Below are 15,608 nucleotides of genomic sequence, written 5' to 3'. Positions count from 1 at the left end.
GTATAATATTATGGTTTACTAGGTGACGTGAGTAAAGCGTGAGTTATTTTTGGTTAGCTGTTAGCTAACATTAGCTAACTAAATTGTCTGAACGTTTACATATGGATAATAAAGGTATACTTTTGCAAAATATACAGTACATTGAGACTTATGTTTATAATATACACGTAGGCTACTGCTGAAGGCTCTATTGTGACGTAATAAGCCAAACTGGACATTCTAAGGACGCGTTCGAAATCACACCTGTGTGATCGTACTCCCCAGGGCCCACCCAGAAGAAATCACACAGGTGTGATCGTACTCCTCAAAGGGTTAAGGTATTTATGATACCTAACTAAGACCCTTCTTAGTTAGGTCTGGGGGTTGTGGGAGATTGTTATCTCAGTTGAGCGAGCTGACCTAACCTTTTGGCCAAGGAGATTGTGTCCTGTGTCCTGTTTGTGTATCATTAACCATCTCCTTCTTTAGAGAGGGAGCTGGGGCATCAAAGAACTGTGGGACACTTGATGTGGAGTCAAACTGTCACTGAGTAGTGCTGGCCAATCACAGAGACCGCTATATTGATGGATTGACCATCAGAAGAACCATTTGTTCTAAGTTTATATAAGGCAGGGTTTTAGGGTTGTTCTTCACCACTCTCTCCGGCGACCTGTAGGTTACATCTGCATGTCTTTCGCTATGACCGGTCTAGAGTACTCTGTTAATTCTTAAATTGTACAAACTAAATAAATTATATTGAAACCGCCATCTTGATTATTCAGATCTACACAGTGCCACTTGAATTTCCGCCATGTCATTTGGTGGCCAGTACGGGTATCCTTGATTGGTCTACGGCGTTCAGCAGGCGGCTCCCCTCGGCGAATTTATCTTCCGGCAAAAAGCCGCCTGTCCTTCCGCCATGCGTGAGACAGCAGGGCCAGGGGGGGCACCCGTTGGACGTTTTGTGGCTGACGCGGGATCTTCAAAGAACCGGTGAGATATTCTTTTTGGTCACTGTGTGATATTGAATTGTCTAAATGTGTGTTTTTTAGGCTATTGTCAATAATTTGGTTAAGTAAGTCGTACGAAATTAATAAGGTAAGGTTGATGAACCTATCTTTTACGTGGGAGTCGTAAAAAAAAAAATCTGCAGTGTGTCGACGGACACACATAGAGGAAGTGTGTTGACGAACACACATAGAGGGTGATAAATTCACATGTTATAGCGTGTTATGTGTCTGTTTGAGACCCTATAGGATTAGAATATGTTGGGTTCGTGATAGTTTGAGAAATTGTATTGGCTTTGGTCATTTACATTTAGTCATTTAGCAGACGCTCTTATCCAGAGCAACTTACAGTAAGTACAGGGACATTCCCCCGAGGCAAGTAGGGTGAAGTGCCTTGCCCAAGGACACAACGTCAGTTTGCATGACCGGGAATCGAACTGGCAACCTTCGGATTACTAGCCCGATTCCCTCACCGCTCAGCCACCTGACTCCCGGTCATAACAGTTCTTATTTATTAAAGTGGCCTAAACGTGATTCTAAGTCCCGAGAGTAAAGTATACTACTGAGGTAACCAGCTGAGTGTTTACAAAGGGTTTGAGTCCCTGAAGGTGAAGAACAAAAAAAAAAAAAAGAGAAAAAGTTAGGACGTATCCTGAGGGATTTTCAAAACAAAGGTTTGAGTTTTTACACGCATGTTCATTTTTTGTTTTAATTGCAAGTTATGTTTTTTGAGGTTAAAAGAAGTAACAGTAACTAGGCCTAATTGTGTCAAAGTAAAAGCTATATACAAATTACAAAAATCAAAATTTAAATTATTTTTATTTTGGTTTGAATATTTGTAATTTACGATTGTGCAGTTGGGGTATATTTTCATTGAAAAGTTTTGAGGTCGGAATTTGAAAGTTTTTATAAAAGAAAAGGGGTAATTGTGTCTTTATTTTCCTTCGTTGGTTATTGGTTTAATGTGGTCAAATATGGATTGTAATTCTAAAATGAATAGGGCTATGGTCTGGAGGCAGAATTGACCTGTCCAAACATCGATTACATGAAACAAAAGTATGGTAACGATAGTTTTTTGCAAATGCAAATATGGATTGATAAATGTGGATTTTCGAGTGTGGAGTCGTTTTGTTTTAAGGACCTTATTGAATTGCGAAATAAGCTTGTGTAGAGAGAAATATATTCACAATTTTTTTTTGTAGAGAAAAGAATAGATTTTAGCCTGATTGGAGAGCTTTTTCTGATTGGATGGAGACAGGTAAAAGTTAGAGATAAAGAAATATTAGGACAGAATAGTGTGGGGAATTTTTCATCTATTTCCCCACAGATTCACGATTGAGATTTTCTGGCTTTTCCGCAAACAAACTTCGCCGTGGTTCATCCGCAGCCAGGGGTTTTGCGGCAGGATGCTTAGGCGCATGAGGTTTTGCCCGGAATGCGAGAACAGACTACGAACGTGAGGTCAGACATTTGCTATTCCTCGACGACTCAGATGTCTTCTGACAGCCGGTTATATCTAAGAAAAGTCAAGAAAGCAGGATCCTGGAATTTGTTTATAGATTTGCTTTGGTTTCCCGCAAGGATTGCAGCTTGTGCTTTGACTTGCAATTGCCTATACTTATTATTTTGCGTTTCAAAGAAGGAGAGGTTAAAGTCCTCTCCGGTACAAAGGGTTTGAGTCCCTGTTGTGTTTGAAATAAAGAATGTTGTGGGCTTGGTTGGTCAAAGCTAATGCAGAGCATGTTGACATGCTGTTGAAAAACATGTAGGCCAACACGAATTGCTAGGAATGGTAAATCCAAAATGTACGTGAATGTCCGGAGATGTGTCATTACTGTTGAAAGTTTTCTGGAAATTGGGGGCGAGCCTTCGCAAACTAGAGTGGTTCGTGACCGGAAGTTGAATGAGTTCCGAACTGGTGACGTACAATGTTTACACACATACACAGATGAAACACTTGGAGAGAATTTATGTTATATTCTCTTCAGATTCTTATGGATGTTTATCGGTTATGACACTGTTGGTAGAGGAAAGACGATTGACTTGTTATATTGTTTTACAACTTTGTGTTAACCGTTATATATTTGATGTTAGACTTTACATCGGTCTGATTACCGCCAGAAGGCATTTGTTTTTGAAGACGGAGACATTCTGTTTTGAAAATGCTAATGTTAATTCTTTGAATTCTCCACTTGAAAAGAGGCGCATGCGCTTGAGCCTAGCGGAAGTTGATTCTTTCATTGAAGCTCATTCTGCGTGCAGTGGCCCACACCCATCATGAGTGCAAAACAAAACAAAACACTCATTTTAGAGAGAATTTGACGTTGAATTGAGAAATGTATTGGTTGGAAAACAGATGTGTGTTTCTGTTTCTTTGTCAAACTTAAGAAAATATATTGTGAGTTGCCATACTCTTGATTTGGAAATTATGTACAGACCGAATTTCTATATTATGAGCTGATTCGATATTGAATAATGCGCTGGAAATTTAGTTTTTTGGGTAGGATAATTGGTAAAAGGCCAGTTTTGACAACAAAAGCGGTATTCATTTGAAGAATTACAATTTTGGGGTTAAAATTTTTTATAGAAAGTTATGTGTTCAAACGGAAATGTTATGTTGTTTAAGGAATATTTTTTGTTTACGTATTGAATTTATCTGGAAATGTTTCGGTTTTGTGTTATGAGAACGGGGTTACAATATCTACATTTGAAAAGATCCAGGCTGTGACTTTGTTAGCTAATAGCTAATGGCTAATGGTGAAAACGTGGAGGAAGTGCATTTTGCTCTGTCCTGAGACCGAGGAGAGTCCAGGAAGTTGAATTTGCAACTATGGCAACGACAGTAGCTAACAAACTAACAGACTGACTCAACAGCGATGGCGGCAGGTAACAGGCTAGTAAAGGAATTGCAGCTTGATATTTGAGATCCAGGATGAGTAACCGCATGACGCATGCGCAGACGGAAATTTAGAAATTGACTAAGACGCAGATTTAGAGAAATAGATGAATTTGGAGCGAATTTTACATATTAATTTGGTTACTTATGAAATATGTTAGGTGATGAGTATTTTGATACATTCGCTAACAAGATTTGTGGTTGTTTGAGGACATTTTACATGAGTTTCAGAAATTCCGAGGAAAGGTGGGGGCTAAAAGAGTCCCGTTACGTTGAAGTTTTGCAAAGGTGATCCCAGAGGGTGTAATTCTGCATAATTATGTGAGTATTATGTATTCAATAAATTGCAGAAATTAAACCCCTGGTTCATAAATTAGTTCTAATTGGATTGGAAAGTTATACTTCAGCTAAATTAAGTGAATAGACGGTAAACGCCAACCATCTGTGTTGTTCAGAGGGAAAAAAAAGAGAACAAAAAGGTTGAGAGTTTTTGCTTTATTCCAGGGCGCGCTGTTTGTTTGATTCGAGTTTGAAACGCGCGCTGATAGATATTATCTGATTCATTGAGTACAAACTAAGAGTACTTGAGAAATGAGAAGTGTCACATTAAATCATATACAAACTAAATATTCTAATTAAATATTTTCATTTTGGGTTAATTTAGTCTGCAAATTTGAGATTTGAAGAATTGAGATGGCTGGTAAATATGGGAACATTCAAAGGTGTATTCTGTATTACATGCTTTGATAAGACTTTTGAGGAGTTAAAGAATAAGGTTTTGTTTTAAGAGTTTATGTTACTCTTGTTGAATTGTGAATTTAAAGGTTAACAAAAAAAAAGGAAAAAGGGAGAATTTATATTTTCTTTTGTCTTAAGGGCATTGTTTGATTGACGTGATTGTGAGTTGTAGCGTAATTCTAGCATGAATTACTTATTCTAAGAGCAGTTTTAAGTGTGCGAACATGGATTTAATGAAACGAGAGAACGTTTTGTGGATGTGAAGAGATGATTGGTTTAAACACTTTGATGTTCTGAAAAGGGCACTATGCATATGCTTTGAAGAGGTATATGGGCAAACATTTTAAGTCAAAATAGTAAAATCTAGAGGTTTTTAAGAGTTTTCATAAAGGTATTAGATGCAATGTGGTGATGAAATAAGAAAGAGAAAATAATTACAATGTACTTTTGTTTGGAGTTTGACTGTAATTTGATTCTTTGAGAGTTTTATCAGGGCCTGGTACAATGTTTTGGGATAAACAGTTAGGCTGTGATGAGGTTGTTTTATTATGGTATTGGTTCATAAAGAGGGTTATTATAACTTTGGTTTTGAGATAATTTGGGAAGACTCATTAAGTCTGATAAATTGTGGTTGTGATGGTTGGAACTTAGTAGCTTGTTCTGGACTGCAGCCAAAGCAAGTTATGAAGTTCTACCTATCTAACCTATATATAAATATAGATGGGGTATAAGTTTGGCCAATGGCTACATTAAGAACATTTTATGGTCTATGTTTCATTTTGGAATCCTACAGATTAAATTCTGGTTTGGGGTAGTGATTATCCTCATGTCTTGGAAAAAGAGAGATTTGATTTGGTGAATTTAAATACAGACAAAATAAAAGGGAATCTGAAATATAAAGGTATTCATTTGAACTGTTCCTAAAGGTTTTTTTTTTAAGAAAAGATAATAAGAGACTAAAATATGGGGTAATTTGGTTGTTTTCTAAAATAGTTTTATTCTATACAAACTGGTTCAACAGTTGGTTGCTTCAGTGTAAGCTTGTTAATTCATAAAAGGGAAAAGAGTTAAAATATTTACTGATAGTGAATACTCCATTGGTGTTACATATGATTTTTGGTATGGAAACAGGAAGTTTCTTATTTTCACTTATAGAACAACTTGCTGTATGCAAATGTAGAATTCACTCTAACAATGATTATTCCACAGGGAAAATGCTAGTGCTGACACTAGCTGGAGTAGTTTCTAGATTGCCTGCATGCAATGATGAACTAACTTGAACATGTTTTTGATGTTGATATGTTTACAGGAAGTGATGAGATGATGTTGCCATGTCCGGATAGGCTTAACTTGACAAATTTGGGCTTACAGGACTCTGAGGAAAATTGTTGTGTGATTTCGATACAACATTTGTTACAGATTCTTTAAGGGAAGCGCAGGCTTCTTAGAGAGGAAGAGATGACGTTTAGGAATTTATGGCTGACTGATGACTGACTGATCCAAACAGAAAGTGACTATGGGGGTTTTATGGTTTTGTGTCTTTAGCTTCAGTAGTTTGGCTTTGTGATAGGACTGTGAGGGTTTGACATGATACTGCTGAGTTGAAAATATTGAACTGTATTTAACCCAGAGTGAGAATTTTGTTTTGTTTGAGTATATTTCACAAGAATTACAGAATACAGCGGACAGATGGAGAAAAGAATGGTGGAATGGAGATTGGAACTTGGACTAAACCACAAGAAAATGCGTTTTGGAAAAAGGAAGGATATGAGAATAAAAATGGAGGTTGTATGGTCTGCATAAAACATTTATCTTGAGATTTTTCTCAGTTAACACATGAAAAGATCATGCCTCTAAAAATTGTATGATATCATATGCATCATGTTTCCATTATTTTAGCATACAAGAGGATTTGTAATGGATGCATAGTTATTTTGTTAGTGCTTCATATGTGGGACAAGTAATATGAGAAAAGGAATTTAAACACGATAAGCTTCAGTTAAGGTTAGGGAAACCATTTGAGTATTGATAGATGGATTTTGTAGAGTTAAATTTTTGGAGAAGTGATACTGTTTTAATGATTGTTGATGGTTGTTGGATGGGAAGAAATTTTAGACTTCTCAGGCAGATTTGGGCTCAGTGGTCAAGCTTTGTTCATTTAGATTATTCTTCGATGGGATTTTTTCTTTGAGGATATGTAATGATAATGGGTCACACTTTTTAAGGAAGTTATTTAGGTGTTGATAAGAGTCAACATTGTGTTAATCACTTCAGTTGAATGAGAGAACAGAACCTTGAAGACTAAGTCAGATGACAAGAAGTCAGTTACCTTTAACTGACCTCTGTGAGAATGTGCTTGTTTATCGCTGTGCAACCTTTTGGAGTCTACTTTGTGTGAGATTCACAGGCAGGTGAAGGAGGCTATTCCTATGACTGGACCGCTGCATGATTTGATACCAGGGGACTGGATCGTGGTGAAGGACCTGAAACGCCTGGTAAAACCCAAGGTGGACGTGGCCATACCAGATTCTCCTGACGACTAATCCGGCGGTTAAGATTGGAGGGAAGAGCAACGTGGATACACGCTAACCATTGTAAGCGTGCGCCCTGCCTGGAGACGGAAGGAGAGGATACGCATTCTGCGTAGTACCAAGGGAAAACTCAGAGTCTGTGCGTATAGTGCAGTTCTTTGAAAGTTGCCGTGAGCAATTTGATCGTCGTTTGCAATTGGTTCTATTAGGCTATCCTGCCTGAAAGAAGATTATCTACAGCCAACTGAAGATGGCATCCGTTCCAACAACCTGGACTTTGTGGTATACGGGGTACAATGGGTTTTGTCTTGGGAATGGCATTTCTTATTGTGTTTCCAAGGTTCTAATGATATTATGACGACAAATGTAATGACTTCAATTGTTTCAGCAGTAATGATGCAGCTGTTAAAAAGAGATGTGCCTACGAAGTTTAAAGCTAGAAATCAGGTAGCTGCAGGATTAGAATAATGTTTTTGCGTACACTGTACGGCTAGCAAAATGTGGATTGTATTAATTATACATATTATAATCAGCAACGTTTTATTAATTACATGGTGGATGCGATTTCTGGGTTAGAGAACAATGGCTAAGACTTTTTCAATTCAGATGGTGAACTATAGTCCTTTAGAGAATTCTGACTGGGTTTCAGGAAGAAGAGGTTAATGTGAATGATAGTATGAAATCAGATTTAAAGATGAAGGTATTAATGTGTTTGCTTCTGATGTTCTAAATATAAGGGCATGTTTAGATTGATGGGAATAAATTTGCTTTGTGTATGTTTGTATTCAGTTTGGATGCCTTTTACTGAGTTATATTGCGTACTTTGTTGAGGTTTGTGTCTTATTTTTCTTAATGGACTGTTTGGAAAAAAATTGAGGAATGTTATGGCAGTTTTTGACATAGTTACAATATCTATGTTTCTTTAAGCGGTAAAAAGTAAGTTCCTTTGTTATAGACAGACGAATGTAAGAAACTGAGGCTCTGTGGTGTGGTTTACTCTGTAGAATGGACACTCAGATTGTCTTAAGGTATTTATGATACGGGTCTTAGTTAGGTCTGGGGGTTGGGGGAGATTGTTATCTCAGTTGAGCGAGCTGACCTAACCTTTTGGCCAAGGAGATTGTGTGTGATTTGAAGATTATTCCACAACGTTACCGGCAGTAGAATATGGAATCGCGATTCAAACAGTACCATCTGCTAACTGAAAACATGCCCCCAAAAACGTAAATAAGCTTGACATTTATTTAGTGGAAAATCGCTCATTCATAAAAAGCTCACTGGTAGCGATCATTGTCAGTAACAACGGTAACAAAGGTAACAAAGGTTAGTAGTCAGATAGTTTCACCTATTCAAAGACTTTTGATTTCAGTAAGGGGAGTGCCGAACATGTTCTGTCGCCCTTTGACTTCCTAAACAGCTGTGTAGATGTTTTTGTAGTGTGTCTCGCGTAGGCTACAGCGTTGCAGTGAGCAACACTGGTTTGAAACCACAGGTAATGATAATTTCACCAACAAATCGTTTACTTGTAATGTAATGTCATAATAAATCCTACAACGAAAATGTATTTGTGAGGAATGTTTATTTTAACGATTGAAAACAGATGCATCATAGACCACTGAAGTATGTGTTGCCCGGGCAACAGAGGCTAATGTCATGCTAATGCTTCAGTGAAATAGTAGACTACCGTTTCCGAAAGTAGATGTGGGCCTACTTCCTTATCCCTTGTGTTATCTTCGGGTCATTCTGACACATCAGTCGTTGTGACCCACCGTCGTATTGCGACAACTTTACCGCATACAAAAACAAAGTGAAGCATTTTCTTTTAACCGTTGGGCTGTCTCAGACCCCCCACATTGCAAAGGTTAAAAGAAAATTATTTGTATTTGTTTTTGTATTGGGTAAAATTGGGTAAACACAACGATGGTTCGTTATGAACCTTTGGGTCATGTGACCCGAAGGCAGCACAAGGGTTAATAACATCAGCTAATATTGTACATTACATTTCACAATTGTGTTTCACATCACAATGTAAAATGAGTAAATAGTTATCACCCTGGCCTCTTTGCTTGTGGCGTTTCTGCAGCTGCCTTGCAGTAAAGCTATAGTTAGCCTAGCTATCCCCCAAGTTAACCGATGCGAAACGAATGTTCTGCTACAGGTAGTCACGTGTTTTCGTGACGTTAGTGACATAGTGACGTCAGTAACGTCAGTGACTGTGGCTAGCAAATTAGTCACCGTTAGCTTCACTTTTCGCCACAAAAACTTAACTTGAGCCTAAACCATGCAACGGAACGTAAATAAAAATACAAGCAACTCAATCGCTACAAAGACGAAACTTTTGACACCTAGGTTGTCTATGTAGTCCAAATATTGACGAAGACTTAGGGGTGTGAAGAGAAACAATAATAACTAGAAAGGTACATTTCCTGAAGAAAATGTGTGTGTTTGCTGAAAGCAGTTGAAACAATTGTTTTGATGGCTTGAATAGTGAAGAAGGTTTTACAAAAATTTCAAAGAGGTATGTGCTTTAAAAACAAAATGGTGAGAAAAAGTGTTAAAAGTATATCTGTCATTGTTATGCATTGCGATATTTTCTTACTGTTGAAAATGGAGAAAAAACAGTGATGAAAAGGGTATCTTATTTAATTTCATAAATGTTAAAGCGTTATGTTAGAGACATTTTATTTCATTCTAAACCTTTTACATTTTTAAACCCTTAGTATTAGTTAGACTTGTACACTTCTTGTTTAAGATTCTTACATGTTTAATGTGTGCACCTTCCTGCCACAGTAAATTCCTTGTCTGTGTGATGTTTCTTGGCATATAAAAACCATTCTGAAAAGTATTAATAATTGAAAGATGTAGAAACAGAAAAAAGTTTGAACAGTGGAACAGTGAAGAGCGTTGGCCAATTGGATTGGTTCCTTGTTTCTTGTAACGTAGCAACTGTTGGTCATTGTCAACATTTCTAACCTAGAATCTAGGTTTTAGGTTCAAGATGAAGGAGAAACTAATCATGTGTGCCTGCACAACCAGTCCTGTTCAGACACTTAATTTAAAGATGACATCAAATTAATAATCCATAGTGCAGGGTTGCCGATGTTGTCGTTGTCCCTGGTGAGTTTTTTAAATTCAATCTCGTCACATTATGTGACTTTGTTGTGCAACTGGAAAAGCTAGCTACTCAAACTCAGAATGCTGCTGCAAAAAAAGCAGAACTATTGTGGGTGGTAAATAAGATCATGCTACATCTAGCCAGCGGATCATTTCTTGCAAGTGTGTCAAAGTGGTATTTTTACAGACAATTAACACCGTAGGCGTGAATAATGCATGCATCGTCATTGTCGTCCATCTTTAGCCGAAGAAGCTAGAGAGAGGATGCAATGGGAGATTTCCTACAGTAAGCTAGATACTGCTTCAAATTGAAAACGGAGACGATCTTTTGATTAAAGACAAGTTCCTTAACCTCTGTTGTCAATATCGCAGATAAAAAGTAAATACTGTTACGAAGCATTTGTTTGTAGGTAACGAACGATAGACGTAGCTAGTTTCGCCGTTCTATGGCAGCTACAGTACTGTATGATGACAGTCGTAGCTAACGTTGTAAGCACTCGTCACTAGAATGGCCATAACTTTAAAACAAAAGATCATATTTCAAATCTGTCTGCTGTTCTACATTGCCCACACAATTATGTATATATATCAACTCTAACATGGCCTGTATCTTGTATTGAAAGTGCTCGAAATTAGCTTGTCTAATGTATGGTGGACTGAGAAAACATATTTGTCAAAGCGGAGCGAGCGGATGTCGTGGGAGAATTCCTACCGTGTTAGATTTACTGCTTCAAATTGAAAACGGAGAATATATTTAGAGTAAAGACAAGTTTCTTAATGTCTGTGTTCAATATCGTCAACTAAAAGTAAAAACTTTTCAGTTACGAAGCGGTTTGGCTGTTCGTGACAGTCGGATATGACAGTGTTGAGCCTCGATTTTTGCAGATTTCTGTGAAACTTTCTTAAAGAAAAGTAATCTAGCTAGATTATGTACACTTTCAGTTCAATGTACATACCTTGTTTGGCCAATTTGGTCGATTGTGGAAAAAAGTAGAACTGTTTTTAGTTATAGAGAGCCATCGCGCTAGCTTGGAATTGCGTTATCCCACTCATCACTTCAGTGGTCATAACTTTTAAACAAAATAGTCTATCTTAAATCTGTCTGCTGTTCTGAATTCACGACAAAAGTACGCACATTTCATACGCTCTAACATCCTCTATCTTGTAGTGAAAGTGGTTAAAAATGAGGTTTTCTAAAAAAGTAATGCAGACGGAGAAGATTTTTGTCAGAATGGCTCCGTGAAATCGTCTTGATAAAGGATGATTTGCCTAACATGATCATATAGATATATTTACATCATTAGAAAGCCCTAAATCTTGTCTTCAAAATGGTATAAACAGTTCAGGTATATTATTTGAAAAAGTCTGTATATTCAGGCAGGAAAGTGTTAAACAGTGTCAAAAATTGGCGCGGTGAGAAACAGTGCATGACGTCACAATTGAATTTGACTTGAACATTCTGAACCATTGAAACCCATTCAATTTTTAACAACCTCCGCAGGAAGAGTTTTCCTCTACTATCATGGTAAATCTTCTTGGATACTGGGTAAGTTCTTGCGCATGTTTGGACTATTTACTCAGTAAGTAAGCTGAAACTGTACTGTAAAAGGAAGCTGTGTTTGTTTCCATGGTGTTACCAGGCTCTTACCATATCCTTTGTAACCGAATATTACTTTTCAACGTTACCCTTATTATGAACTTGTAATATACGTTCCACAGTGATACCAGGTAACACATGGCTATTTACTCAGTAAGTAAGCTAAAGCTGTACTGTAAAAGGAAGCTGTGTTTGTTTCCATGGTGTTACCAGGCTCTTACCATATCCTTTGTAACCGAAAATTACTTTTCAACGTTACCCTTATTATGAACTTGTTATATACACTACCATTCAAAAGTTTGGGGTCACTTAAAAATGTCCTTATTTTTCAAAGAAAAGCACTGTTTTTTTCAATGAAGATAACGTTAAATTAATCAGAAATACACTATACATTGTTAATGTGGTAAATGACTATTCTAGGTGGAAACGTCTGGTTTTTAATGAAATATCTACATAGGTGTATAGAGGCCCATTTCCAGCAACTATTACTGTATGTGTTCGAATGGTACATTGTGTTTGCTAATTGCCTTAGAAGACTAATGGATGATTAGAAGGAGTAGAATTAGAATGCCAAAGGCCTGCAATGTTGTAATTGCTGCAAATGGAGCATTATTTGACGAAAGCAAAGTTTGAAGAACAAAATTTATATTTCAAATAAAAATAATTATTTCTAACCTTGTAAATGTCTTGACTATATTTTCTATTTATTTTGCAACTTATTTGATAAATAAAAGTGTGAGTTTTCATGGCAAACTGTCTGAATTGTCTGGGTGACCCCAAACTTTTGAACGGTAGTGTACGTTTCACAGTGATACCAGGTAGCACATGGCTATTTACTCAGTACGTAAGCTGAAACTGTACTGTAAAAGGAAGCTGTGTTTGTCGCATGACATGAACAAATACAAAGGTTAAATCACAATTTCCCCAATTATGGCAGTCAAAGCTATTGTGTTCTTGTCAGCATTTAGTTTTCGGCAGCTGAGGGTCATGCTCCTGGTGTGCCGAACACGATAGCGGTGGACAATATCCTCTGGACTCTGAACTACAAGACAGATCATAAAATGAAAATATACATTACATCATAATCACACAATTATATAAATATAATAAAGTTAAAAGAATGATCTAGCTAACTACAGTACATTTTGGCTACAGAAAATGTGGTTTAATGTTATTTCATGTTAGCAATGTGGACGAGCAACCAGGCAATGGCGACTGCTAACATAATAAATATTGTTGTAATGCCAGCCTACTTGTGCTAGCTAACTAGCACTAGAGCTAGCTGTCTAGCAATGTGCTAACATTTAGTCATTTAGCAGACGCTCTTATCCAGAGCGACTTACAGTATAGCTAAGTATAGCTAACATTAACATTCATTAACAGTAAGTATAGCTAACATTAGCTATACTTACTTTATTATCAAAATACATTTGGTTTGCACAAGATCAAAATACTATAATTTAATATGCATTGTTATACTTTTGCTTGACAAACAAATTATGTAATTAGGCTAGATTATTATTTTGTGACTTACCTAGTAATGCAAGATTGCTGCTGGAGTTAGCTCATGCACCGTTAAACGGAACCAACCAACCAACTGTCGAAACCACTCACTGATAACAAAAACTTTTCAGAATAAAACCCGGAACTTCCATATATTAGTTGGCAGGTGATTAGATGAACCATCGGTCTATTACCGTCCATTAGCTGCCAGTAGAACGATGATTGGTCCAGAACATAGTTTGAGGCCAAAACTAGCCATTTTAATCTTTGCTAGCCATTTTAATCTCACGATGCGCGATATCTGCGTGCAAAGTTTTGCTCGCGAAGAAAACGAAGTTCCTGAGTGCTAATACAACTTAATCTAATTTAACATCTGTTTTAGTCGTATGGCTTTTACACAAATATTACTTCAGAGGACAGCTCAAGGTGGTAAAAGCTTAATAAGAAGGCTCCAGAGGGAGAGGCTGCTGGCAAGGAAAAAACGATGCCCAGTGTGCAACCACTTCTAAAAAACCAACACGACCACAGCATCCTTGGCTACCACTCAGATCAATGTGCCAATCGATTATACTGTATTCTAACATATTACTTCAAATAGGTAGAATCTTAGATATTTGTAGACTATGTTTTATGTTACAGGAACTGTAGAAAGACAAACCATAGGGCCAAACTCATACTGACGTGTTCTATGTTACAAAGTTATTTGAATTTTGAGTTTTGAGATTTTATATGGAGGTTTGTATAGATTTAACCTTTGTATTTGTTCATGTTATGCAATGGAAACAGTGCTTTACAATTTACAGAGTGAAGTGTCATCGTTTTCTTAGTAACATAATCCAAGTTTGTGTTTATTGCATGGAAAAGGGAATGAACAGTTGAAAAGGATATGGTAAGAGCCTGGTAACACTACGGAAACAAACACAGCTTCCTTTTTTAGTACAGTTTCAGCTTACTTACTGAGTAAATAGCCATGTGTTACCTGGTATCACTGTGGAACGTAAGTGGAACGTAAGGGTAACGTTGACAAAGTAATATTCGTTTACAAAGGATATGGTAAGAACCTGGTAACACCATGGAAACAAACACAGCTTCCTTTTACTGTACAGTTTTAGCTTACTTACTGAGTAAATAGTCCAAACATGCGCAGGAACTTACCCAGTATGCAAAAAGATTTACCATGATAGTAGAGGAAAACTCTTCCCGGGGAGGTTGTTACCAGCCAAGTAAATGAGTATGGCCATCATCGGTAAATGTATCTGAAAAGGTATGTTATTGTAAGTACTATCTTATTCTAATTAGACGTGGACTGTTACCGACATAAACCTTAGGTAACTGCAGGGTAATAGTAGAGCTTTGTCTTTTTTTTCTTTTTTTTATGTATCTCCTGTAGTTACCAACTTACTACCAGCGGTATTTAAATAGTAATATTTATACGTTTCCTGGTAAATACTAAGTTTTGTTTTTTGTCTTTACCTAATTATTACCAGTGAAAATTACCCAGTAATAACCAGCACCTGACCCTGTCAGTATATTTCTGCGTCTCTGAGTCAGCCACCTCTCCTCCTTCCTCTACAGGTAATGCTGATGTTGAAGCAGCTAAAGCCCCCCCCAAACATGTTCGAAATGTTTGCACATTTTGTGGCATTCGCCTGTAGATTTTTTAAATATTTTTCTCCCTTAACTTTTCTGCGCCTTCCTTGCGCTTGGTGGCCGTTTCTCCATTTTAGCGATTCTAAACTTTAACAATGCTAAACCAGCATAAGCATTAGCCAACAGCTCGTGTCTCAGGGCCTGCGGGAGCCGATATTATGAATCAGGTGAAGGGGGTTCCTGGATTTGATTGGGTCAGGCCAGTGCCAATAAAGAAAATTAACCAATGGGCCGCTGTCAGTTCTTTATGGGCCGGACCAAATTATATTTCTGATTCGGTCCAAAAGTGCGTCGGCCCACCGGGCAAATGCCCGGTATGCCAGATGGCCAGTCCAGCCCTGGGTAATACCCAATAATACACAAAACATACCCTTTATTTTATACGTAAATACCTAGTACTTAAGGGACTGTAAAAGGAAGGGTTACCCATGCGGGTGTATGAACCAATGACTGTTGAGCGAGGTGCTGCCTAAATGGTTTGCTAGCACAGCAAGCTAACAGACAAACTCTGTATAACCATGGCATTTGATGTTTTGTCTCCTTGTGGGCCGGCCACAAGTAACAAAGCTTTCTTAACTTCTTCACCGACTGAC

The 15,608-nt window shown here is 37.5% G+C and overlaps 1 protein-coding gene across 1 annotated transcript in view; it reads right to left on the bottom strand.

The window, feature by feature from the left end:
• csf1a (colony stimulating factor 1a (macrophage)) overlaps positions 1-15,608 on the bottom strand; it is a 58,944-nt gene that overhangs the window by 26,591 nt on the left and 16,745 nt on the right. The window lies entirely within an intron of this gene.

The sequence above is a fragment of the Osmerus mordax genome, chromosome 1, assembly GCF_038355195.1.
Source record: "Osmerus mordax isolate fOsmMor3 chromosome 1, fOsmMor3.pri, whole genome shotgun sequence".
NCBI lineage: Eukaryota > Metazoa > Chordata > Actinopteri > Osmeriformes > Osmeridae > Osmerus > Osmerus mordax.
The sequence above is the reverse complement of the archived record's forward strand: the minus strand, read 5'-3'. Positions and strand labels throughout refer to the sequence as shown.